This window comes from Macaca fascicularis, chromosome 10, assembly GCF_037993035.2.
Source record: "Macaca fascicularis isolate 582-1 chromosome 10, T2T-MFA8v1.1".
NCBI classification, from domain to species: domain Eukaryota; kingdom Metazoa; phylum Chordata; class Mammalia; order Primates; family Cercopithecidae; genus Macaca; species Macaca fascicularis.
This window is the reverse complement of record NC_088384.1, coordinates 26,872,319-26,898,736: the sequence shown is the minus strand read 5'-3', so window position 1 is coordinate 26,898,736 and position 26,418 is coordinate 26,872,319. Positions and strand designations below refer to the sequence as shown.

The 26,418-nt window shown below is 51.6% G+C and overlaps 1 protein-coding gene and 1 long non-coding RNA gene across 3 annotated transcripts in view; one reads left to right on the top strand and one right to left on the bottom strand.

Annotated features, from left to right (window-relative positions):
• The window catches only part of LOC102121851 (uncharacterized), a 67,992-nt gene extending 65,337 nt beyond the window's left edge, over positions 1-2,655 (top strand). For both annotated transcript variants that reach the window (XR_012418930.1, XR_010578417.2), the window contains one exon: positions 2,334-2,655. This is a non-coding gene — a long non-coding RNA (uncharacterized lncRNA). The remainder of the gene's footprint in view (positions 1-2,333) is intronic.
• LOC102117445 (aspartate-rich protein 1-like) overlaps positions 1-26,418 on the bottom strand; it is a 268,201-nt gene that overhangs the window by 211,275 nt on the left and 30,508 nt on the right. The gene's annotated exons all lie outside the window — the stretch shown is intronic.

The window sequence follows — 26,418 nt, the reverse complement described above, 5'->3', positions numbered from 1 at the left end:
CTTTGAGTTCCTTTTTTTTTTTTTTTTGAAACAGTCTCACTCTATTGTGCAGGCTGGAGTGCAATGGTGTGATCTCAGCTCACTGCAACCTCAGCCTCCCAGGATCAAGAGATCAAGAGATTCTCCTGTCTCAGTCTCCTGAGTAGCTGGGATTACAAGCGTACACCACCAAGCCCAGATAATTTTTGTATTTTTAGTAGAAAAAGTGTTTCACCATTTTGGTCAGGCTGGTCTGGAACTCCTGACCTCGTGATCCACCCACCTTGGCCTCCCAAAGTACTGGAACTGCAGGCGTGAGCCACCGCGCCCAGCCAAGTTCCTTTTTTTTTGAGAGAGTTTCGCTGTTGTTGCCCAGGCTGGAGTGCAATGGCGTGATCTCTGCTCACTGCAACCTCTGCCTCCTGGGTTTAAGCAATTCTTATCTCAGCCGCCCGAGTAGCTGAGATTACAGGTGCCTGCCACCACACCTGGATAATTTTGCTACTTTAGTAGAGAGGTGGTTTCACCATGTTGTTCAGGCTGGTCTCTAACTCCTGACCTCAGGTGATCTACCCACCTCGACCTCCCAAAATGCTGGGATTACAGGTGTGAGCCACCGTGCCTGGCCAGTACTTTGAGTTCTTATCTGTAACTCCCCCTGGGGGTTTTAGCTCACAGAATTTGAGCATTTCTGGGTTTGTGGTGATGATATTAACAAATATGCCAAAATATGTCAACAATTTTGTATGTTCTGGGCTTCTGGTGTGGGCCACTATTTTCTGCACGGCCCCTGACAAACTCCTGGAATCTCCAACCTGACCAGGAACATCAGGGTGCATTTGTGATTTTCACACTTATGTCTGTGGCAGAAGTTGTGTAAAAATGAACATATAGCCGGGCACGATGGCTCATGCCTGTAATCCCAGCACTTTGGGAGGCCGAGGCGGGTGTATCACGAGATCAGGAAATAGAGACCGTCCTGGTTAACACAGTGAAATCCTGTCTCTACTAAAAAATACAAAAAATTAGCCAGGCGTGGTCGCGGGCACCTGTAGTCCCAGCTACTGGGGAGCCTGAGGCAGGGGAATGGAGTGAACCTGGGAGGCGAAGCTTGCAATGAGCCGAGATCATGCCCCTGCACTCCAGCCTGGGTGACAGGGCAAGACTTTGTCTCAAAAAAAAGAAAGAAAGCTCATTGTTTTCTGTGTTCTGTTATTTCACCAGGAGAAGCACATCCTCACTTGTCTCTTACAACTTTATTTCAAGGACACCTTCTCTGATTGGTTCTCAAAGTGTCTGAGTGTTGTCAGAGCCCTGGTGGGTTTTTTTTTTTTTTTTTTTTTTTTATATATTTATTTGTTTGTTTGTTTGTTTTCAGATGGAGTTTTGCTCTCGTTGCCCAGGCTGGAGTACAATGACATAGTCTCAGCTCACTGTAACCTCCAGCTCCTGGGTTCAACCATTCTCCTGCCTCAGCCTCCCTAGTAGCTGGGATTATAGGCATCCGTCACCATGCCCGGCTAATTTATTATTATTATTTTTTTTGTATTTAGTAGAGATGGGTTTCCCCATGTATGTCAGGGTGGTCTCGAACTCCTGACCTCAGGTGATCCACCCACTTTGGCCTCCCAAAGTGTTGGGAGCCACCTCACCAGGCCAGAGAGCCCCAATGTTTTGTGTTTTGTTGAGCCCCTAATATTCACAGGATTGTCTATGGAGTGAGAAGTTCTCCCTCTGTGTTGCAAGCCTCTGAAATCACAGAGAGTGCATCCATGTTTGTGAAGTGAAACCTGAGCATACTGCTCACACAGAGACCTGGGGGACTGTGTGTTGAATGATGGTGCCAAGTCCTGGGGCATTAAGTACCCGGACCCTGAGTACACTGAAGTTGGACCTGTGACCAGTAAGGAGTGCCGTGCCCTGTCCCAGGCCCTGTCTGGGGATTGCTCACAACTGGGTGAGCCCCACTGGCTTCCAGCTGGCAGAGTCAGAGTTATCCCCTGTGCTCAGAATGTGACCCAATGTCCTTGTGCTCTCAAGGCCTGGCAGGGTCCTGTGTGTGTTCCCAACAGCTGCTCCCTGCACAATGCTGCTGGGCCTGCACTCAGAGCAGCCCCTCCCTCAGCCTCCTCTGTCCTGAGGTCCCCTCTCAGGCTCCTGAATCACTGAACAAGCAGGGTCTGAGGGATCCAGGAGGGGGAGAGTGAATTTGCATGAACAGCCCCTTCTTTTCCCTGGGGGCAGGAGGGAAATTAGACAAGCCTGGGACAGCCCAGCCCCATTGTGAGCGTCAGGGGCTGTGTCCACCACGGCCTGGATTCCTCTCCTCCTCATGTCCCTTTCTCTCTGCACAGGTAGGGACAGGCCTCAGAGACCCAGGGCAGCCCCCAGTCTGTTTTCATCTCTTCTGGATCTGGCCCTGAGAATCTTTACCCTGGTCCTTGACCCAGCCCAGCGACTGTCTGTGTCTGCAGGTTCCCTCTCCAGCCTGTGCTGACTCGGCTGCCCTCCCTCTCTGCAACCCTGGGAGCATCTGCCAGACTCCCCTGCACCCTGAGCAGTGGCTTCAGTGTTGGTGACCGTGGGACATGCTGGAGATGGCAGAAGCCAGGGAGCCCTCCCCAGCATCTCCTGAGCTACCTCTCACATTCAAATAAACACAAAGGCTCCAGCGTCCCCAGCTGTTTCTTTGGAACCAAAGATGCCCCTGAAAACGCAGGGATTCTTCACATCTCTGGGCCCCAGCTTGAGGACAAGGCTATTACTGTATGCCTGGACCAGCGATGCTTCTCACAGCAACACAGGCAGGCGGGGAAGTAGGACAAAACCTGCTGGCCCCCCAGATGCTGGCCCGTCTCTTACTTTGTTGATGTTAGAATGTATCTGCACCACTGATACCGCTTTACAAATTCAGAATTTTTTTCCAGTTTATTTTTGTTTGTTTGCCAAGTATGAAGACTCAAATGACCAAAACACTTTTCAAACCAACACAACTACAGACAGACATAATCTTAGAGGAATGTCTGCTGTTAATTACCTGTGGATCTAGAATTCACATCCAGAGGGCAGCCTACAGGAAGGAATTGTGTCCAGTCCGCAAGTGAACAGATCTGTCATCCTCCCCGCAGGAGCTCCCTTGTGCCCCAGAGACTCCACGTCAGCCCCAAGGAGACACCCTGCTCTCCCTCCAGGGACTGCAGCGGGGACGGTACCAGGCCTTGTCCAGAACATTCTGGGAAGTGCAGTGCTCAAGATTAGAATTCAGTTGTGAGGAAACTGTCACTGTGGGGGTTAAAATGACAGCTGCTTATCATCCTTTAGTTCACATAGGCAAAAAGAGTCCAGGGGTTTGAGAAGGTCACTCCTTGATTCTGATGCTTGTCCCAGTGGAGTTTTACATAAGACAATAAGATTCTCACTCTTAGAAATCCTTAAGAACAGACTTCCATCTCTTATCAAAGCAAGATGATGCTTTTTTTTTGAGGCGGAGTCTCCCGCTGTCACCCAGGTTGGAGTGCAGTGGTGTAATCACTGGAACCTCTGCCTCCTGTGTTCAAGTGATTCTCCTGCCTCAACCTCCCTGAGTAGCTGGGACCACAGGTGTGTGCCACCACACCTGGCTAATTTTTTTTGTATTTTTAGTAGAGATGAGGTTTCACCATGTTGGCCAGGCTGATCTTGAACTCTTGACCTCAGCTGATCTGCCTGCCTTGGCCTCCCAAAGTGCTGGGATTGCAGGCGTGAGCCACCGCGCCTGGCGGCATTTCTTAAAAATTCAATTTATTATTAAAATATATAAAGGAGAAAAACACTTTTTACATTCATGGTAAAATCAATTATACATTAAAATGAATCACAGTGGAAAATATTGGTAATTCAATAACCTTGCCAGTGATCTCTTGTTCAGTTAAATTAGAGCTCGTCTTAAAACAGTTGGTGGTTCACATTAAAATCAGGAGGAAGGTGATACTGTATGTAGATGATTCTTTTCATGTCATAGATTTCTTCTGTGTTTGCTTAATTAGTAGTTGAAATTATAGTAATTGTACTTTTTGTTATTTCCATTTCAAATCAAATAGAATGTTTTATTTTTTTATTTTTTTGAGACAGAGTCTTGCTCTGTCACCCAGGCTGGAGTGCAGTGGTGTGATCTCGGCTCACTGCAAGCTCTGCCTTCCGGGTTCATGCCATTCTCCTGCCTCAGCCTCCTAAGTAGCTGGGATTACAGGCGCCCACCACTATGCCCAGCTAATTTTTTGTATTTTTAGTCATTGTTGAAGTCCAAGTGAACAAGACATGACAAGTGACTACCCATCTGTTAGAGTGGCAGGGCCACTGAGGAGGTGACAGTCGTTCATCCACTCTGAAACAACTCTTCAGGACCCCTAACATAGAATGTCTGGCCTTTACATGCTTTGATAAACAGGATCTATTCCTGTTAAAGCAGAGGCTTCGTTCATCTCCAAAACTCATAGAGGAACCTCAGACTGGGGCCAGAGACCCTCCGGGTGCTGTGGTTTCAGGACCTGGAGGTGACACCTCCCAATCACACAGACATTGCCGGTTCAGAGAGAGGAGCCCCTTTGAAAGAGTGGTGAGCAGAGTCTGGGGCATTTGTGCAGATGTTGATGAAGTCCCCAGACAACTCACAGGCTCCCAGGGAACCCTAACTGGGGAAGAAAAGATGAGGATAAACGGAGCCCACCATGGGTGAGAAGAGAGGAAAGCCAGTGTCTCCCAACCACCCAGGTCCTCAGTGTCCTTCCTCTGTGTGCCCAGCCCTGTCCTGTGTGTGGAGGGTGAGGAGGAGGAGAGAAGGAAGGGCTGGCAGTTTTATACGAACTGGAGCTCCTCCTATGGGTAGATGAAATAGTTTAATGAGATTGATTTTGGATTGTCCAGCTTCTCGAGAGGCTGGAATCAGATTCCTAATATAAACACCTGATTGCTGTGGTGAAAATTTGTGTGTATTCATCCCCTGAGAAGGTTCCCTAACCCTTACTCTGTCTTCTGTGTGAAGAGTGCAACTCTAAGCACTCAGGGTACTGTTTCCCAGTGAATCTTAATGAAATGTTTGGAGAATATTTATTTCCTCCATTTAGCCTAACCAGAAACGTCGGCTTTAGAGGTAGAACAGGTTACTCAGAGTCACCCGAGCAATCACTGCTGCATAAGCTGCTGACTTAAGGTCTAAGTGTTGGAAAAGTTTACCTTTCCACCTAGTTGCCTCTAACAAATATATCTTAATATTAAACAAACACATTAGGTTATAGAATGTATATGTGCATTGCTTGTTTATACTTTCTAGGTGGCTTCATAAATCAATTAACAGACACATTTTCCATGTGCAGATGGTGTGGAAAGTTCTAGTGTGTTCCGGTTAAACCTGGGGGTCAGACCAAGTCAGGAGGCTGCCCCTGAGGAGATAGGAAAGGTCCCCCGTCCCTTAATGAATTGGCCTTGGCCAGACTTTCAACCATGTGAGGGAGGAAGGAGGGGGCGTTCATAGTTCCTTCTCCTCCACTCTCAGGAAACCCTAACCCAGGAAATAATTCTAAAGAGATCTAGGGAGGAGGAACTGAGAGGATAAGTTAACTCAGGAAGACTCTAGGACTTTCCATGGGGGACATTCATAACTGAGACGCATCATTGCTGGCCAGGGGACTGGAAAACACATCATCTTACATCCCTGCATTCCTGCTCCAAATGTCTGAAATCCCAGGAACCCACAGCCTGTCCTCTCGCCGGAGCTCTCAGGGGGCACTGCTGCTTTGTAGGAGATAGAAACTGTCCCTTTATTATCCCATTACATCATTTTTGCTCCACACATAGTCCTTCCTAGTGAGTCCTAGTCATTTCTCCCTGTTTGCCTTCATCTCCTTTCTCCCTTTTCTGCAAGTCTGTTTCCATCTAGCACTTCTCTTCCCTGTGAGGCCAGTTGTCCCCAGGTCCAACCTCAGGGCTGCAGTTCAAAGGTTGTCTCCTTCCCCTTCCCCTTCCCCTTCCCCTTCCCCTTCCCCTTTGACAGGGTCTCGCATTCAGGCTGGAGTGCAGTGACACGACCACAGCTCACTGCAGCCTTGATCTGCTGGACTCAAGGACCCTCCCACCTCAGCTCTGCAAGTTGTTGGGACCACAGGTACATGCAACCCACCTGTTTGTTTTTATTTTTATTTGTGCAAATGGGGTCTCATTTTGTCGCCCAGGCTGGTTTAAGCTCCTGGCCTCAGGCCATCTTCCCACCGTGGCCTCCCCGCTCTACATTTTCCTCTGAGCACTGGCCTCACAGCTTCCTACAAGTTTGGTAAGTTTTGTTTCCATTTTCATTTCTCTCACAGAATTTTCAAACATCACTTGTAATTTCTGCTTTGATTCATTGATTGTTAGGAGTGTGTTTAATTTTTATGTATTCCTGAATTCAGATTTCCTTTGTTACTGATTTCTACCTTCACTCTATTGCAGAGAAGATACTTTGATTTTAGTGCTTTTAAATTAGTGAGATTTGTTTCATGACCTAATACATGGTATAGTCCAGAGAACGTTCCATTTGTGCTTGAGAAGAATCTGTATTCTGTGACTCTGTTGTAAATGTTGTCAGGTCTAGCTGATTTACAGTTTTTCAAGTCCTCTACTTCTTTATTGATCTTTTGTTTCATTGTTCTAGCTAGTATTGACCATATAGTATTGCAGCTATTACTGCGAAGCTTTCTGTTTCTTCAGTTACATAAGTCTTGACTTCCTGTACTTGGGGGCTCTATAGTTAGATGCACATGTACTAACTGTTAAATCTTCCTGATGAAGTAACTTATGTATCAATACATAATGTCCTTCTTTGTCTCTTGTAATAACTTTCATTGACCAACCCATCTCTTCCTTCGTTCCTTGCCTCCTTCCCTCTTTCCTTCCTCCCTCTCTCCATCCTTCCCTCATGTAAACTGTTGGCTGGACACAGTGGCTTACATCTATCATTCCAGAATTTGGGAGGCCAAGGCGGGTGAAGTACGTGAACCCAGAAGTTTGAGACCAGTCTAGGCAACATGGCGAAACCCAGTCTCTACAACACAGCACAACAAAACAAAACCTAAAATTAGCCGGGCACCTATAGGCCCAGTTGTGCAGCTACTCAAGGAGCTCAGGCTAGTGGATCTATTGAGCCCTGGAGGTCAAGGCTGCAGTGAGCCATGATCACACCACTGCACTCCAGCCTGGGTGACAGAAGGAGACCCTATCTCAAAAAAAAAAAAGAACATAAATAAACAGATAAACTGTTGTTTGGGAGCCGTGTATGCACCAGGTACTAAGCTGGGGATGAGATGGGGTGAAAAGTATGGAGACTTGGGAAAAGGCTGCATCTCTGGGAGACCACAGGTTTTCCTTAGTCAAAGAGGGTCCTGGGAGGGGTAGGTACGATCCCTTGAAGCTGGGTCCTCCAGAGCTCCAGGACCCAAGGTGGAGCTCAGGGTATGAGAAGGCAGCCAGGGGACAGCATCAGGCCTGGTGGGGGCTGGGGCTGGGAGTGGGTGGGACATAGGGAGAGGGCTGTGCTAGTCTCACCTGTGAGCGGCATGAACACCCAGTGCAGCCCCGAAATTGGCTACCCCTCTCCCTGGCCACATCTCTCATTTTTCTCCTGTCCCACATCCCAGGTGGCAGGCTTGGTTGCTTCTTGCTTTATTTTTTTATCTTGCCACCTGAGTTCTGGTTTAGGTCAATGTTAGGATTAATCTTAGCCAGGGGATTCCCAGGGTCAGCCAGCTGCAGGCAGGGCCACCAGAGCTGGGAAGGTGAATCCCCCACTCCCGTCCCTTGGCCTGACCCCCACACTACTTTCACCTCAGACCTCACTGCCCCTCCAGGCTTCCCTGACCACCCCCTTCACCCAGGAATCTGCTGGTTTCCTGAATGGCTGGCCCTCAGGATCCCTGACCCAGCTTCTCCTTGACCAGAGGGAAGGCTGGGCCCAGGGAGGGAAAGGCACTTGCCCAGGATCACACAATGTGTCAGCCACAGGTCTGGGCAAGAACCCAGGAGATAACAGCAATGGCTGGGGTTAGATGAGGATCCCCGTGGGCCTAGCGCTCCCTAGGCATTCTCATTTAATCCCCAGAACCACCTGTGGGGAGAGACTGTTGTTATCACCCCCCTGTACAGATGAGGAAACTGAGGCCCATTGAAGGGAATCAAATTGCCCAAGGTCAAGGGCTGCTGAGGGCTGAGCTTGGGCAGGACACTTTTTCTGTCTGACCCTGGGGTTGGGGCTCCCACAGCAGAGGCTCCACTTGGAAGAACACGCTCTGGGCTCCTGCAGGCCTTTGCCAGCTGCCCTTCCTCCTCCTAGCCATTTAGGGGAGGGGTGGCCATCAGGCCCTGTAGCCCTGACTCTGCCTGATTCTGCTCTGAGGCCTCTTTTCTGCATCCCTGAAATGGGGTCAGAGCTGGGGAATGGTGAAGGGAGGTCACCCCACCTGAGCATATCTGGTGCCTGGCAGAGGGCAGTGCTCCATACAGGCGCCCTCCATACAAGTATGTTCCATACAAGTGTGCTCCATACAGGTGTGCTCCGATGTGAGCTTGGGCAGGCCCCTTCCTCTCCCGATCTCCCCATTTCTCAGATGGGAGGCCCTGGGCTGAAAGGGCATCCCTGAGCTGGCTCTGCCTGACTCATTGGGATTTAACTGCTCTGGGCCTCAGTTATCCTACCTGTGAAATGGGACCATGATCCTGGCCGTGGTCCCCCCAGAATCTCTGAGTGGCTCCGCCAGATAAAACGTGTCCCATATTTTATAACTGTTCAGGGAAAATAAGGCCACTCAATAGCGTTTCAACACAGGACACAGCTGCCTTTAGGAATTGCAGATCTGAGGCGTTTAGGGCCTTCATTCTCAGCCTTGCTCCCTCTGGTCCCTGTTCCTGCCCCTCTGCAGGGCTCTGGGGCTTAGGACACGTCAGCCTGCTGGCCTAGCCCAGCGTGCGTTTTCACAGCCCTTGTCTACCATCCACCCCTGAGAACTGTGCACCCTACAGGGCCCTGCCCTGGACCTGCCTCCCTGCATCCTCTGCTCCTTCAGTCTTCTCTACTCGGGGTCACTGCCTGTGTGCCATTCAGGGCCCAGACCCCCTCCCTCCCTTGTCCCCTGTCCCAGTGAAGACCTGGCCCAGTGCAGGGCCCAGCCATGTGGCAGAACAGAAGAAATTTCTGGCTGGTGACCAGGGTGGCAGGGCAGGTGGCATGGCAGACAGGTTCTAGGGTCTCTGAGATGATCCTTCAGGGTGCTTTTGTGGGGGCCTGTGTGCACCTGCCATGTCCCTGTTGAGAGAAGGAGCGCTAAGGTCACTCCTGTGCCTTTGCTCACACCCATCTTCCAGCATGACTTCCTCCCTCTGCCCTCCAGCCCTGGTTCCAGCTCCCAGGCCTGTTTGAGGTTGCCACTGCCACCAGGCCACCTTTGCTGATGTGGAATCCCCAGCATCCCCTGCCCCTCATTTTCTTCATAGAGGGTCTCACCTGCAGCCTGAGCTCTGGGCTGGGCAGGGACAAGTACTCCCAAGAGACCCCAGTGCCACAGCCCCCTTCTCCCACGGTGCATGAGCAGGCACACTTCAGGTCTCACCGGGGCTTTGCGAGGCTGATCCTGCCTTGCCTGGGACATCAGGGGCTGAAGGTCTATATAGGTCAGGCCCCAGGAGGCCTCAGGGGGCTTGTGGAAGGATGGGAGGGGGTGTGCATGGACAGATATATGGATGGACAGACTGATGGAAAAACGGATGAGTAACTGTCCAGTCTGAAGTCCTGTCCATGGAGGAGGGACCCAGGAAGGCCTCTTGGGGACAACTGTGCTTCCAGGTTCCTTGTCACTACCCAAGGGTCCCAGGGCAGCAATCAGAAGGGTCCCCATTTCCCTTTCACTCCCTGTAACTGGCCCAGCACCCCTGAAATGTCCAAGGTCTGGAGGCAGCAGGTGGGGGGTGTTCTATAGGGACCCACTTCCAGCTTTTGCCAATCCTGCCTACCCCTGGGTCCCTCTGAGCTCCAAGTGTCTGGTGGTGCCCTACAGTTGGCCATAGCTCTACACCCAGCATCTTGAAAAGTTCCTGGTGATCCCTGAGGAGGCGGCAGGGGCTGCATGAACAGAAGGTTCTGGAGCAGAAGATACCACTTCTGATCCTTGACTGACTGTGATCTTGAGACCCTGTCTAGCTTAGGTCTGGGCACAGGGGTTGGGCACCTCAGTGCTGGGATAGAGGCCCATTTTCCAGCTGTGCTGGGGTAGGCTTCATTAACCGAACCCTCCCCTACCCCTATGTCCCCACCGCAACCAACTTCCCCTCTAAAAACCATTTGTCAATTTTGTTTTGGTGGGTTTTTTTGTTTTTGTTTTTGTTTTTTTTGAGATGGAGTCTCGCTCTGTGGCCCAGGCTGGAGTGCAGTGGCATGATCTCAGCTCACTGCAAGCTCTGCCTCCTGGGTTCATGCCATTCTGCTGTTTCAACCTCCCGAGTAGCTGGGACTACAAGTGCCCACCACCACTACCGGGTAATTTTTTGTATTTTTAGTAGAGACGGGATTTCATCATTAGCCAGGTTGGTCTCGATCTCCTGACCATGTGATTCACCCGCTTTGGCCTCCCAATGTTCTGGGATTACAGGCGTGAGCCACTGAGCCCGGCCAGCAATTTCTAATAAACATATGCTTATGCATATCAAGCAAACCCTAGTCCTAGGTTTTTACCCAAGTGGAATGAGAACTTATGTTTAAACAAAAATTTGTTTGAAAATATTTATACTGGTTTTATTCACCATTGACAAGAAGCAGAAACATTTGGTTTGACCCACGACACACATACACACACACCACACACAGACCACACACACCACACACCACACATATACCACACACACCACACACACACCACACACCACGTACACCACACACACCACATACCACACACACCACACACATGCCACACACACCACACAACCACACACACCACACACCCACAAACCACACACACCACACCACACACACCCACACACCACACACACCCCACATACCACACACCACACACACCCCACACACCACACACGCCACACACCCCACACAACCACACACACACCACACACACCACACCACACACTACACACCACACACACCACACATGCACCACGCACCACACACGCACCACACACGCACCCCACACGCACCACACGCACCACACATGCACCACACACACCACTAACACCACATATACCACACACACACACACCACACACACCACACACCCACACACCAGACACCACACACACCACACACACCCCACATACCACACACCACACATGCCACACATCACACACGCCACACACCACACACACCACACCACACACACTACACCCCCCACACACCACACCCCCCACACACCACACACACTGTAATGCCCAGACTGTTTGTTCCCCAAAGAAGACCACCAGAGTCCAGAGTCAAAGCCAAGCGGCAAGGATCTTTACTACAAGTTCGAACCTGGTCCCTCCATTTCACAGCATACAAGAGGGCCCCGAACAACGCGAGCGTTTGCTTTTTATAGCCCGAAAGTTGCAGGGAAACAAAGAAATTCCTTTTGGCTCCCGTGCTTTCAGTAACCTTGAACGGCTGTCTCCTTATCGGAGACTTTCCAGGTGGTGTTTGTACTGGGCTCAGGGAGTTTGAGAGATATATGGCGGTATGTGGTGGGATGGGAGGATGGGATGTGTTTGTACTAGGCTCAGGGAGTTTTGAGCCCGGGGCTGAGGAATGTGCCCAGCTCCTTTCATTCCCCCCTTCTTTTCAGGTATCTCTAGAGCCAATCTTGGGTCTTATAAGTCTGATTCTGTTTCAGCGTTTACAGGTTGGTATTGGGCTCTGAGGACCATGAGTTGTACGGTGTCAAACCTCTCCCTAACAAATTGTAAAATTCTGTTAACAACACAAGGTCCTACGGTAAGTAGAAATAGTAGACTTAGCAGGGGTCCAAGGAAGGGGGCTAACAGAGAAAACATAGAGGAGTTCCACCATTGGTCTGCAGCTGAAGCAAACTGCCGTGTTTTTACTTCTGCGCTTAACTTGCGTAACTGTTGGACCCGGTCCTCTACAAGCCCTGATTCATTTATGTAGAAACAACAGTCTTCTTTTAGAAATATACATGTACCACCTTTTTCTGCAGTGAGTAGGTCTAGGGCCCTCCGGTTCTGCAAGGTTACCTGAGCTAGGGACGTGAGCTGCCGCTGAAGGGAGGCAAGGGACTCAGCCGACTCCTCCATAGCAACGGCAAATTGTTGGTATAACTTGTTGCTTTCTATGAGGGTGTGACCTAGGGCTCCCCCCGCCAGTCCGGCCGCAATGAAGGATGCGGTGAGGGAGATTCCTGCAATGAGGGGGAGAAATATGGCTCGTGCAGGTCTCGGTCTAGGGTCTGGGTGAATAACAGCACTAGTCCAGTTACCGGTATACCCTAGGAACTCGCCGGCAGTAAGTAGAGTCAACCGGGGAACTAATGTGACAGGAAGACACAGTAGGTTGGTAACAGAGGGGCTTGATAGGTTTTTAGATAAGGTTCCATTACACCAGAAGAATATGCCTGACGGAGCCCTTAAGGTGATATTAGGGGGCGTTGCAGTGATGCTGCAGAGGCTGGAATTGGTTCCTGAGAAACAGTAGGGAAACTTCTCCTGACTGGGGTTTAGGTATAGGGGCACGTTTAGGAGCATATGAGAGGTTTTGGAGGTTGTTAGCTTGGGCAAAGGTAGAGGATCCCCATGACAGAGGGACAGCGGTTAGCGGTGGACGCCCTAGAGTGGCACACAGCAAGCAGCCAGACAGGCTGTGAAGTCCTGTAAGGTTAGCAAGTTCTAGTCCTTCTTGTAATAACTTTAACCAGGAGAAAGGACGTAAGTCTTGTGTTAGTCTGTTTTCCTGTCGTTGGATATTCCCGTGGACTAGGGGCAGTACTTGCAATAGGCCTCGCCACAGATAGAGGTGACTGCTAGGCCATGTGGAGGAGGGGGAGTAGTATACAGCCCCATGTTGAGGCGTGGTCCAGCGGGAGTTCCAGGGGTCTCTAACTATCCATGTATATGAAAAGTCTCTATCCCGTCTGCGATGGAAGGGCCACTTAGGGTCTAACTGTTTTCTCTCTTCCCCAATAAGGGGGTCTATGGATGTTACAATAGTTATAAGGACAGCCGGCATTTTGGTGCCACCAATAGTGTTTACAATTGTATTTAGTCTGATCAAACTCAAAGCATATTATTGGTGTCATAGGTTTGGCTATTTGGAAACCAGTAAAATTTAGTAGAATTGGGCTGTTGCACCCTGAGGAGGGGCAATCAGCACTGGCCAATAATTTCCCGGGCTTATGAGGTTGTCCAGGGTGGGTTCGGTTTTCATAAAGCCAGAATCTCCAGACAAAGGGATTAAGAGCTGGTTTTGTGATTTCCCCAGCGGCCACTAGGGCGACTAACGTTAGGGTTAAACTACCTAACTGCATGTTTGCAGTGAGCTATGCTGCCGGCGCAGGGTGAGTTTTAAGGGGTTGTTTTTAGCTCTGTCCACAGTCCACGTGTCCGGTGCTTCAGCCACTGCCGTGATTGGTCCTAGAAGGTCGGAGGTTGGGTCCACTGGCTTGACGTGGGTGTAGTGGATCCACGACGCGATGCCTTCTACCTTCAGGGCGGTGGGTGTGGTTAGGAGTACCTGGAGTGGTCCTTTCCACCTGGGTTCTAGGGTCTCTTGTCGGTGTCGCTTGACCAGGACCCAGTCTCCCGGCTGGTACGGATGGGGTGTCGGCGGGGGACCGGTCTCATATAGTTCCTTCAGCTTGGGCTAGATTTCTTGATGAATTTTCTGCAAGGCTTGTAGGGAAAATAAGAGTTCAGAGACATTTTCTGTTTCAGACTTGAGCAGATCCTCTTTTAGGCTGGGAACTAAGGGTGGGGGTCTGCCATACATAATTTCATAAGGGGTAAGGCCCAGTCTGTAAGGGGTATTACGGGCCCGGAACAGAGCGTAGGGGAGAAGGACCACCCAATTAGCGCCAGTCTCCATAGTTAATTTAGTTAAGGTCTCTTTTAAGGTCCGATTCATTCTCTCTACCTGTCCTGAACTCTGGGGCCTGTAAGCGCAATGTAGTTTCCAATTTGCCCCAAGGATGGAAGCCAAATCCTGACTTACCTTAGCGACGAAGGCCGGCCCATTGTCTGACCCTATCTGGACGGGGAAGCCATACCTGGGGAGGATATCTTCCAGGATTTTCTTTGCTACAACCCGAGCAGTTTCCTTTTTGGTGGGGAATGCTTCAATCCACCCTGAAAAAGTATCTACAAAGACAAGTAAGTACCGATATCCGTATTTTCCTGGCTTTATTTCAGTAAAATCTACTTCCCAGTAGATACCGGGCCTGGTTCCCCTGAGCCTTGTTCCCGATGCAGCCTGGGATTGGGGGTAGGCGTTGTTAAGCTGGCAGACTCTGCAACTTGTCACAATGTTGCTGGCCGTCTCGGCTGTATGCCTGAATTTGAGCTTAGAGCGTCTGATCAGGTCTATCATCCGCCGAGCACCCAGGTGGGTGGTTCGGTGGATGTGTTCTAACACTTGTTGTCCTAATTTTTCTGGTAGGATGGTTTGGTCATTAGTATCAGTCCACCACCTATTCTGGATCTGTTTCAGGGGAAGCTTGTCAATCCACTGGAGATCTTGTTCTGAATAATCAGGGAAATATGGCAAGTCCCGGGGGCCCAGGTCAGGGAGCTGGAGTGCAAGGAGTTGGCTAGGAGCCTTCGCCACCTTTCTTGCAGTTTGGTCCGCCAGAAAGTTGCCTTGAGCAGTTGGAGTAGTTAGTTTCTGATGCCTCGGGCAATGCACAATGGCTAACTTTTCTGGCCTCCATAGGGCTGTTAGCAGGGCTAGGATTTCTTGCTTGTTTTTTATCTCTTTTCCTTCAGCCGTCAGTAACCCCCGCTCCCTGTAAATGGCCCCATGTATATGCGCCGTTGCAAAAGCATATCGGCTGTCTGTATATACCGTCAGCTTTTTCCCCGCCCCTAAGGTAAGAGCTTGGGTGAGCGCTATCAGTTCGGCCTTCTGGGCCGATGTCCCCGGGGGTAGGGGTTCCGCCCAGATTACCTCAGTCTCTGAAGTTACTGCCGCTCCAGCGTACCTCTGGCCCTGATGCATGAAGCTGCTCCCATCAGTGAACCAAACGAGGTCAGCGTCAGGAAGTGGGCGGTCCTGCAGGTCTTCTCGAACTCCGTGCACCTGAGCTAGTATCTCGGTGCAGTCGTGGAGTGGGGCGTCCAGGTCCGGGTTGGGCAGCAGCGAGGCAGGGTTTAAGGTCGTTGGGGGCAGGAAAGTTATCCTGAGAGGATTTAGTAGTAGTCCTTGGTAGTGGGTGAGTCGGGCGTTACTCATCCAGCGATTAGGTGGCTGTTTGAGTACACCTTCGATGGCAATGTGGAGTAACGACCCGCAATTCTTGCCCCATGACAAGTTTATCAGCATCCTGCACCATCAGAGCCGTGGCTGCAATCATTCGGAGACGGGGGGGCCACCCGGCAGCCAATGGGTCTAACTTCTTTGACAGGTAGGCAACTGGCCTTCGCCAGGGGCCTAAGTTTTGAGTTATTACCGCCTTGGCGACACCTTTATTCTCATCTACGTATAAGTGGAAGGGCTTGGTAACATCAGGTAGTCCCAGTGCAGGCGCGGAGAGTAGGGTGGTTTTAATCTGTTGGAAAGCCGACTCGGCTTCGTCTGTCCACTTAAATGGCTGCTGCCCCCGTGTTGCCTGATATAAGGGTTTAGCCAGTTCTGCGAACCCAAGTATCCATAGTCTGCGAAACCCCGCCGACCCCAGGAATTCCCTCACTTGTCGGGTAGATTGTGGCCTGGGGATCTGCAGAACAGTTTGTTTCCGGGCGTCGGTTAACCAGCGCTGCCCTTCTTTAAGCAGATACCCTAGATATGTTACCTCTGGCTTACAGATTTGAGCTTTTTTTGCCGAGGCTCGGTAGCCTAGATTTCCCAGAGTTTGTAAGAGACCCTTGGTCCCTTGGATGCAAGCTTCTTGGGTCTCAGCAGCAATCAGGAGGTCATCAACATACTGTAGTAAGGTTATTTCAGGGTGTTTGCGTCGGTACTCACCCAGGTCTTCATGGAGGGGCTCATCGAACAGGGTAGGAGAGTTTTTGAATCCTTGTGGCAGTCTGGTCCATGTCAGTTGGCCACTTATGCCCCTATCGGGGTCATTCCACTCGAAGGCGAAGAGCTTTTGGCTCTGAGGGGCTAAAGGCAAACTGAAGAAAGCATCTTTTAAATCTAAAACAGTGTACCATTGATGTCTGGGGTTTAGGGTACTCAGGAGGGTATATGGGTTAGGCACAGTTGGATGTATGTCCACAACCCTCTTATTGATTTCTCTTAAGTCTTGTACAGGTCTGTATTCTCCACTATTAGGTTTTCGTACCGGCAACAATGGAGTATTCCAGGGCGAGTGACATGGGCGAAGGACCCCTTGGTCAAGGAGCCGGCAGATATGCGGGGCAATTCCTTTCTTGGCCTCTAGGGGCATCGGGTATTGGCATACCCGCACGGGGTCTGCCCCAGGTTTAAGTTCAACAAATAAGGCAGGACAGTGTTTTGCTAGTCCTAAGCCCCCCGTTTCCGCCCAAGCTTCTGGATATTGCTGGAGCCAGGTTGCTATGTCCTGGTCAGGGGCCGTTTGCTCCTGGTGGAGCCGGTACTCATCTTCTAGGGTTATAGTCAGGACGGACACGGGTTGATTGTGGGAGTTGGTCACGACGGGCCCCTCAGGGAGGAAATGGATCTGTGCTCCCATTTTAGTTAGCAGTCTCTCCCTAATAGGGGACAGGGGCTCTCAGGGATGACCAGGAAAGAATGGGTTACATTCTTGGCTCCGAGGTTTACTGTTCTTTGTGTTGTCCATGGGTATTTCTTAACTCCTGTGGCCCCTTGTACCCACGAGGACTTGGAGGATAATTTCCCATTAGTTTTAACTAAGACTGAGTGCTGTACTCCCATATCGACCAAGAACTGGACCGGGGACCCCTCCACTTGCAAAGTTACCCTAGGTTTGGGGAGAGGATCCGAACCCCGTCTTCCCTAGTCTTCATCTTGAGTGACTAGTACGGGTGTAGACCTAGGGGGTCCCTGTCCTCGTTGTTTCTTTTTGGGGCAGTCTCTTACCCAGTGGCCAGCCTCCTTGCAGTAGGCACATTGGTCTTTTCTCAGATTATCATGCCTGGGGGGCCGCCTAGGTTGGGTGTACTCTGGCTGTAGATGTTCTTTCTGTACTATTGCTGCCAGGACCTTGGTCATTTTTTCAGTGGCCTTAAATTGCCTTTCTTCTGGAGTATCTCTGTTATTATAAACCCGCTGGGCTATCTGAAGGAGGTCCTGAATCCGCTTTCCTTCCAAGTCTTCTAATTTTTGGAGTTTTCTTTTAATATCTGGGGCTGCCTGATTTACGAAAGACATTACAACAGCTGCCTGACTTCCTGGAGCCTCTGGATCTATGGGGGTGTACTGTCTAAAAGCTTCCATTAATCTTTCTAAGTATGTAGCTGGGCTCTCCGTCTTTCCCTGTAGAATAGAATATACTTTAGCCAAATTAGTGGGCTTGCGAGCAGCTGCCCGGAGACCTGCCATTAGAGTCTGGCGATAAAGGTGTAGCCGTCCCCTACCTTCTGCCGTGTTGTAGTCCCACGCCGGCCTGGTCAGAGGAAAGGTCACGTTTATGAGGTCAGGGTTGGCAGTCGGCTGACCGTCGTCCCCCGGGACCAGCTTTCTAGCTTCTACCTGTATTCTCTCTCGCTCTTCCGTGGTAAACAAGATTCGGAGGAGCTGCTGACAATCATCCCAAGTGGGCTGGTGGGTGAACATGACATTCTCCAGTAAAGCCAGTAAATCTTTGGGGTTGTCTGAAAACCAAGCACTCTGAGTCTTCCAGTTATACAGATCACTGGTGGAGAATGGCCAGTACTGGAGCCTGGGGATTCCTGTGTCATCTGGGGGTCCTATTTCCCGAAGGGGTAAAGCCACCGTGGAGTCAGGCGGCTGGGGGGGGGGCTAGTCTGCGAAGTGCACCCTCGCGTCTGCCCCGCCGGCCCTTCAAAGTTACTTTCTCTTTCAGCGGGCCCGTGAGTGCCAGCTGCCTCCCCCCCACCTGCTCTCTCCCGCGACTCAGCCCGGGGGGTGGGTCTGGGTGCGTCGGCCGCCTCCCGTCCGCCTGCTCCCTCCCACGACTCAGCCCGGGGGGCCGGGGCCTGGGGCCCGGAGGGGTACGGAGGGGGTTCTGTGAACAGTGGGTCCCCGCTATCAGGTAGAACAGGATGGGGGGGGCAGTTGGTTGCTTGGATTTTAGTGGTCGAGCAACCAGTGCCTTACAGGGTTCAGAGGCTAATTGGAAAGGGGACAGCCAAGGAGGCGGGTTCTCAACAAGGTCCTGCCATATGAGGATATATGGGATATGATCTAAGTGGCCCGCATGCCCAGGTAGGAAAATCTTGGATTTTACCCTAGTAATGACAGCAAGCCGGAAGGTCCCTTCAGGTGGCCACCCCACATCAAAGGCAGGCCATTCGGAGCGACACAGAGTAATTAGCTTTCCTTTCCTGATTTCCATACCAAGATCATGGCCCCTTGCTCTAACTTCTTTGGAATTACTTGTAAGGAGAGATAGAGGAGTGCTCTGGGTATTACCCATCCTGTAATGATTTGTAGTCTCTTCCTGTAAAGGAATGTGGGTTAGAATCCCTGTAAAGGAAATCTGATCTGACTTATTAATGATACCTAGTCGCAGGCGCGCTTTGGCAGCCCGGGAACCGGGGCAGTTCAGGCTGCAAGCGCGCGCGCCGGAAGCCGGAAGCCCCGGGGACCGGGGCCGCGAGCGCACCGGAAGCCAGAAGCCCCGGGGACCGGGGCCGCGAGCGCGCCAGAAGCCGGAAGCCCCGGGGACCGGGGCCGCGAGCACACCGGAAGCCCCGGGGACTGGGGCCGCGAGCGTGCGCCGTAGGCCGGAAGCCCCGGGGACCGGGGCCGTTCAGATCGCACGCGCGCACCGGAAGCCGGGAGCCCGGGGACTGGGGCGGTTCAGATCGTACGCGCACACCGGAAGCCGGGAGCCCGGGGACCAGGGCGGTTCAGATCGCACGCGCGCACCGGAAGCCGTGGTCAGAGACAGCTACTGCCTAAACCACAAATGCGCTCGGGGCAGTTCAGATCAGAGACAACTACTGCCCAAACCGCAAACACGCTCGGGGCAGTTCAGATCAGAGACAGCTAGATCAGACGAGAGCCAGGGGACGTCTCCCACCAGCCTCCACTGGCCATCCTATAGCGCGTCTGCCAGGACTGTACCAGCTCCAGTTTCAGACCTCGCGAGTCACAGATTCAGATTCAGAACACACACACAGACACAGACAGACAAAGACGAGCCAGCTCACCTATCAGTAGATTGATCCTAGCAGATCCGTTGACCAGGGGTCTGGTGGGCTTGGGGAATCCTGGACGAGCCCCCAGATGTAATGCCCAGACTGTTCCCCAAAGAAGACCACCAGAGTCCAGAGTCAAAGCCAAGCGGCAAGGATCTTTACTACAAGTTCGAACCTGGTCCCTCCATTCCACAGCATACAAGAGGGCCCCGAACAACGCGAGCGTTTGCTTTTTATAGCCCGAAAGTTGCAGGGAAACAAAGAAATTCCTTTTGGCTCCCGTGCTTTCAGTAACCTTGAACGGCTGTCTCCTTATCGGAGACTTTCCAGGTGGTGTTTGTACTGGGCTCAGGGAGTTTGAGAGATATATGGCGGTATGTGGTGGGATGGGAGGATGGGATGTGTTTGTACTAGGCTCAGGGAGTTTTGAGCCCGGGGCTGAGGAATGTGCCCAGCTCCTTTCAACACCACACATGCACCACACACCACACACGTACCACACATGCACCACACCCCCCCACCGCACACACCGCACACCACACACACACCACACACACATACACATCACACACCACATACACCCACACACCACACACAGACGCCACACACACGCCACACACCCCACACCACACACGCACCACACACTACACACCACACACACACAACACACACCACACATGCCACACATGCCACACACACACCGCACACACACCACACATACACATTACACCACACACCATACACATCACACACCGCACACAACCACACCACACACGCCACACGTGCCACAACACCACACACACACACACCACACAACCACATACACACCACACACACACCACAAACACCACACACACACCGCAGCACACACCATACACAACACACACCGCACCATACACCACACACAACACACACCGCACCATACACTACACACCACACACACCACCCACACCACACACACACCACCCACACCACACACACACCCCACACACACACACAAGTGGAAACCCAGTTATCATTCAACTGGTGAATGGCTAAACACATTGTGAGACCTTCATAAATAGAATCAGAATCAACAATAATAGGGAACAAACTATTGATCCATAAGGCAACTGGGATGAATTGCAACATTGTTACACTGAACTCAGGAAGCCGGACTCAGAAGGTTCCCTACTTAGACTCCTACTCAGCATTAAAAAGGAACAAACTACGTTGCAACCGAGCCGCCTGGAGGAAAACCCAGAAAACTATGCTGAGTGGGAGAAAGCCAGTCCCCAGAAGTCACATACTGTATGATTCCATGTGCAGAACATTCTTGAAATGACAAAATTATACAAGGGGAGACCAAATTAGTGGTTGCCAGGGGCTAAGGAGGGGTTTGGGACAGTGGGACGTGGGTGTTTCTGTGAAAGGGCAGCATGAGGGCTGTTTGGGAGGGAACTTTCCGTTCTCGCTGTATCAGTGTCAATATCCTGGCTGTGATCCGTTACTGTAGCTGCAAGGTGCTACCCTTGAGGGAACTTGCAGGAGTACCAAGGATCCCACTGTATTATTCCTCACAACCGCATGAGAAGCTACAATTATCTCAAAATAAAAAGTTTAATTTAAAAAACGGTCACATCCTTTACGTTTGCACTTCTGTGATACTCTGTAAAAAGCAAAAGTATAGGGTCAGAACGAGATCAGTGGTTGCCATGATTGGGGTACAGAAAGGCTTTGACTATAAGAGGAACATAAGGGCTGAGAGCAGCGGCTCACCTGGTCGCTGGCCCTTCCTGGGTCCTCTGCACCTGCCCTCTCAGTCCCTGACATGGCTTCACCCACAGCCTCCTGCTGGCTTCTCAGGCCCCTGGCCAGGCAGCTTTGGGGGGTGACGGGGAACTTGCAAGTTCTTTTTCAAACCCACCCAGTTGCTCTGCAAAATCCTTCCTGAGCCCTGAGGCCAACCAGCATGGGAGGGGGTGTGGCCAGTCCACCCTCAGTGCCCTTACCTGTCGTGCAGCGGCCCACGGTGTCATCAGTAAGGGTCTGATCCCCTCACTGGTGTAGAAGCTGCAGAGGAGCAGCTCCAGGAACTCATCCTGGCCTCTGCCTGCAGGAGGATGCAGGAGAGGGTCTGGCACCTCCTCCCCATGAGGAAGGCGAGAACAGGAGAAGCACTGATGACGATCCTGACACCCAGCAGTCACTGAGCCTCCTGTGTGCCAGGCATTGTCTCCAAACCTCACATTTAGAAAACCCTCCAGCGAGGCGATGTCTGCCTCCACAGGTGAGGAAATGGAGGCGCAGTGTCTTGTCTCTCACCCCAGGTCACACAGGATCACAGTCTACATCCTGGCCTCAAAACTGGGGGAGCACAAAGACTCAGAGCTTGCGGTGGTTGGGGGGTGTTCCCACACTGGGCCCCCTCATTGTGAGGATGGGCTGGTCACCGACCCCTAGATTCCCTGCCGTGGCTGTGGTCATGTCCCCTTGCTGGGGGGGCCCTCTTGCCTTCCCTAGGTCCTGAGAGTCTCATTAGAGGCTCGGGTATTTCGCCGAGTGTGGTCCCTGAACCAGACCACAGGTGGTCTGTGGAAATGCATGTTCCCAGGCCCCGTCCCAGCCCTATCATTCTTAGGTTTGCACAGAGGTCCCTTTCTGTGCGACCAGGAGAGTGGCTTTCCAGGAGAGAGCTTTCTCTCTGAAACTGCGGCCTCCCCAGCCTCCCCGCATCCTCCTGTGTCCACTGTGACCACCATCCTTGCCGTCATTTTCTGTGTCATCCCCAAAGGTCACAGCAGGGGAACTTTGGCCCCAAGTTGAGAATTACCTGGCTCAAAAGAGTGCTGAGGTGAGAAACCCAGCTCTTGCCTCAGTGTCTCGCTGCATGAATGAATCAGGGAATTTCTGCAGCAGGGGGACGGGGTGGCACCTCCCCTGAGACTGCAGGCACAAGGGTCAAAAGAGGGCTGGGGTGCGAGGGGGTGAGAAGAGACCCCTTCAGCTTGTTAGGAATGCCCTGTGTTGGTGGCCTGCTGAGAAGTATGTATCCCTCGACACACAAGCCATCAGCCTGCTCCTGAAGGTGCTACACTCACCCATGGGCAGGGTGTGCCTGAAGGCCACCAAGGCCTTCACCATGCTGCCAGAGGCCCCTGAGGGCTGGAAGGTCCTGCAGGCCCACACACATACCTTCCGTGTCCTGGAGAAGGACTCTGACAGTAAGGCTTACGAGGGTGAGGCCTTACAGCAGGCGACCCAGATCACCATCGATGTCATTGAGTGGAAGCCCTGAGACCCTCGTCGGGTCAGATCTGATCAGCCACTTCTGCACCTGAATCAATGCGCTCAGTCTCTTTATTTCAAGTCGGAATGGCACTTTCCGTTCCTGGAGCACAGTCACGTCTCTTCTCACTCTCTTGCCAAAGGCAAAATGCCAGGCCCAGAAGCACCAGGTCCTGGATGGTACAGGCCGAACCCAGTGCCGGGGGATGTATGGGAGGTATACTTGGAGTTTTGCTCGCTGCTGGGGCCAAGGGTTCCCCTCAGAATGTAGAGAGCAGGATTGAGACCTCCAGTGACAAAGCTGGGGGCAGGAACTTGGGCTGGGGGAAGGAAGGAACCCAGCTGTACCAGGCACCGCCCAGGTTTCAGAAGCTCCAGTGATTGACCCATGGGGTGTGGCCGGGTGTGGCTCTCCTCAGCCAGGTTTGCCTGCTCCCATCCTGGGTGGCAGGAAGGAAGGTAAAAGGTGAAACGAGATGCAGTTTCTTTTGACAGAGGATGAACTCTATCCTAACAGGCTCCCCCAGGGATGAGAGCTTGGGACAGGGAGAGGTTCTGGTTTCCTCCATAAGATCTTCCCAGCAAATAGCTGCATTCTTCAGTCACCCAAGCACGCCCCCAGGCTGGCCTGAAGCCCAGCCACCTCGAAGGCACATTCCTGGTGCTGTCCAGGAGGGGAGCCTAGGAATCACACGAAAGTCTCCATCACTTCTTTACGCCAAGCCTGGGAAAACGCCTGACTGCAGAGCTTGAGCCTCCCTCAGATGTTCCTGTAGCACGCGCTGGCCTGCCCTTTGGGTCAGCACCCTGGTCAGCTCCTGGAATGGCTTCACCCTGGATGAAGAAGAGACAATCCCTTTTCAGTGAGAACTGTGACGTCATCCCACTAAGCAGCCTCCACACCAGCATCTCCTGGGCTCCCGCCTCTGCAGTCCAGGCTGAGGAGAAATTAGAGATGCGGGAACTCATTAGACAGGGACAGAGGTGCCTCTGTTACAAGGGGAGGGCCAGGAACACAGACTATGTTGGGACCTAGAAGTCCTGAGCACCACATCCTTGCCTCCATTCTCCAAGGCCCATTTACCACACCCATTATCAGCTTCTGGGATTTAAGAAGCTGCTGCTGGGAGAGGTATGGGAGCCAGCCTGGAAGAGGCAACTGGTAGTTCAACTGTAGCCCAAAGGCACAAACTGCCACCCCAGACAACCAAGGCTGGACAAGGGCAGTGGGACGGCCAGTGGCTATAATCCCACACTGTGGAGGGAGCCACCTGTGTTGAGACCCCAGCTCTACACTGACTGTTTACCTATGGAGCCTGGGGCAAGTTGATTAGCTGCTCAGTGCCTCAGTTTTCCTAGCTCTAAAGTGGGGATAGTAATTGTACCTATCATAAATGGGTATGATTTTGGCAGTGCCAGGTGTATCATACTGAAGACAAGTGCCTTGTACATTGTGGGTACCCAAGAAGCCAGTTTACAGCCTCTCAGAGGAGACACAGCAGGCATCTGAGGGGGCCTGGAGTCCTGCATCCTGCAGGTGCCTGGGGCCCTATGTCCAGGAGAAGCTGCCCCCTCCACAGCAGTCTACAGAGCACCCGCTGACCAGGGGTACGCCTGTTTGTGCAGATGTCAGGAGGGAGCCCTGGGCCTCTCTGGGCTTTGATCTTCCCTGGCAGGACTATAGAGGGCCCAGAACGCCGCCTTCTCCCAGCCAGGCCCTTCCCTCCCTTTCCCAAACTCAGCCACCTCACCACTCTCTGCCTCAGACTCAGGACTAATTTCACTATGTCCTTCATACCTGTTTGCATCAGGGGCTGCAAGAAGCTCAGCTCACCTGCCCTTTGAGGCCCTGAATACTACTTTTCTGATCCCGTCTGCTGAAACCTTTTTTCCAAGCCCTCTGGAGGCCCCAGGGCCTCATCCTCTCCCTGGAACATTCTTTCCTTTCTTGCTTGGTCTGAAACCTAGTTCTCCAGAGACCTGCTTCCCCATCGTGTGCGTCCTCCTATGTGGGGCTGCTTTCCTCCCTGCCTGCTCCTCATGCCCTCACTGGAATCGAACAGGTCCTTACAGACCATCTCCTGTGTCTGTTTTGAGGAGCCCTCTGGTTCGGAATCCCTGCACAGGTCTGTGGCCCTGGCCCTCTCCCCTCCCCAGCACCACACCACCAGATTGCTCTTGAAGGGCACAACGTGGTCTCCATGTGGCTGAGCCCAACTGCCGGTCCTCAGGCCTCATCTTTCTTTGGCCATGAGCATTTCCCCAGTGGAGCCTCACCACCTCCCCCTCCCTGAAACACTTCCAGGAAACGAGGCCACTTCTCTGCAATTCCGGTTGTTCAGTAACGTGCTATTGTGCTCTTTTAGAAACTGATACACATCATGGTGTGTTTAAGCCTTTAGGGAAGTGGGAGAACTGGGGACTACTGTGTGAGCCCCTCTATGCCATACCAAGTCAGACCAGTGAGGGAAACTAGACCGCTATGCTGCAGGGCTACCTCCCCCTCCAGAATGCTTTTCACATCTTCCAAGATCCCCTCATTGGAGACCTTCCATGACCCGGACTCATCTTAGGCCTTCTTGTTCTCTCCATGTGCTACTGGGGTGCCTGCCGATCAGAAAATGAGCGGTGCTGTCACTGAACTGACTGCCCACGGGGACTCGTGGTCTTTGGTGCATTCCAGGCTCCACCACAGTCTCTGCATCCACAGACAACTGTGGTCCTGGCTGCTCTCTGCCATTAGGTTTCCCTTCCATTTTTACTTACTGCCTAAAGAACTTCATATAAAATTCTATTTAACAGCAGTTTATCTCAGACTCCCATATAGAACACATCAACTATTTTAATTTTTTTCTTCTTTCCTATCACTGTCTAAAAGCACACTTTAGACCAGTGTGGTTGACTGTATCTAATTTTTAACCTATTAGATGGGCAATTTTTTTTTTGAGAAAGAGTATTGCTCTGGGTGATTCTCTTTGATTGTCTCTGTTCTCATTCCATGAGAACAACCACATGCTCTATGGAAGCATAATCCTTCAATTGCACTCATACAACCTGTCAGTAACCTTTCACTCCCTGAGCCAAGAGCTTCTCCATCCGAGTTTCAGCAAGACCAATTTCTGAGCCATGGGGCAATGGGGAACACCAGCCTCACTAAGTTCACATGCCCAGCTGTGGAAGCAAATTTCATTTTATGGTAAGTCTACTTTGCCACTACAGGCGGTGTAGCGTGTTAGTTTCTAGATTAGCCTTTGGTGTTAAAGAGATCCAGCTCTTGGTGTGTCTCCTGAGTAATTTACTTCGCTGAGACTCACATTCCTCATCTGTATAATGACTATAACAAAACTAATTGTCTCAAAGTGATTGTGACACTTCAAGGAGGCAAGACAGAGAAGTGTCCATATAATATCTGATACGTAATTTATATCTGTTATTATTTTCATTCTTATAACTTAAGCACCTGCTTATTAAGTACAGTCATGTGGCAGAATGACATTTTGGTCAATGACAGACTACATGTATGACAGTGCTCCCATAAGATTATAACAAAGCTGAAAATTTCCCTTTGCCTAGTAAAGTCGTAGCTGTTGGAATGTCGGCGCAGTGCGTTACTTACGTGTCAGTGGTGAGGTGGTGTAAACAAACTTATTGCACTGCATCATTAGAGTCAAACAACATTTCTTTTTGGTAAAGATT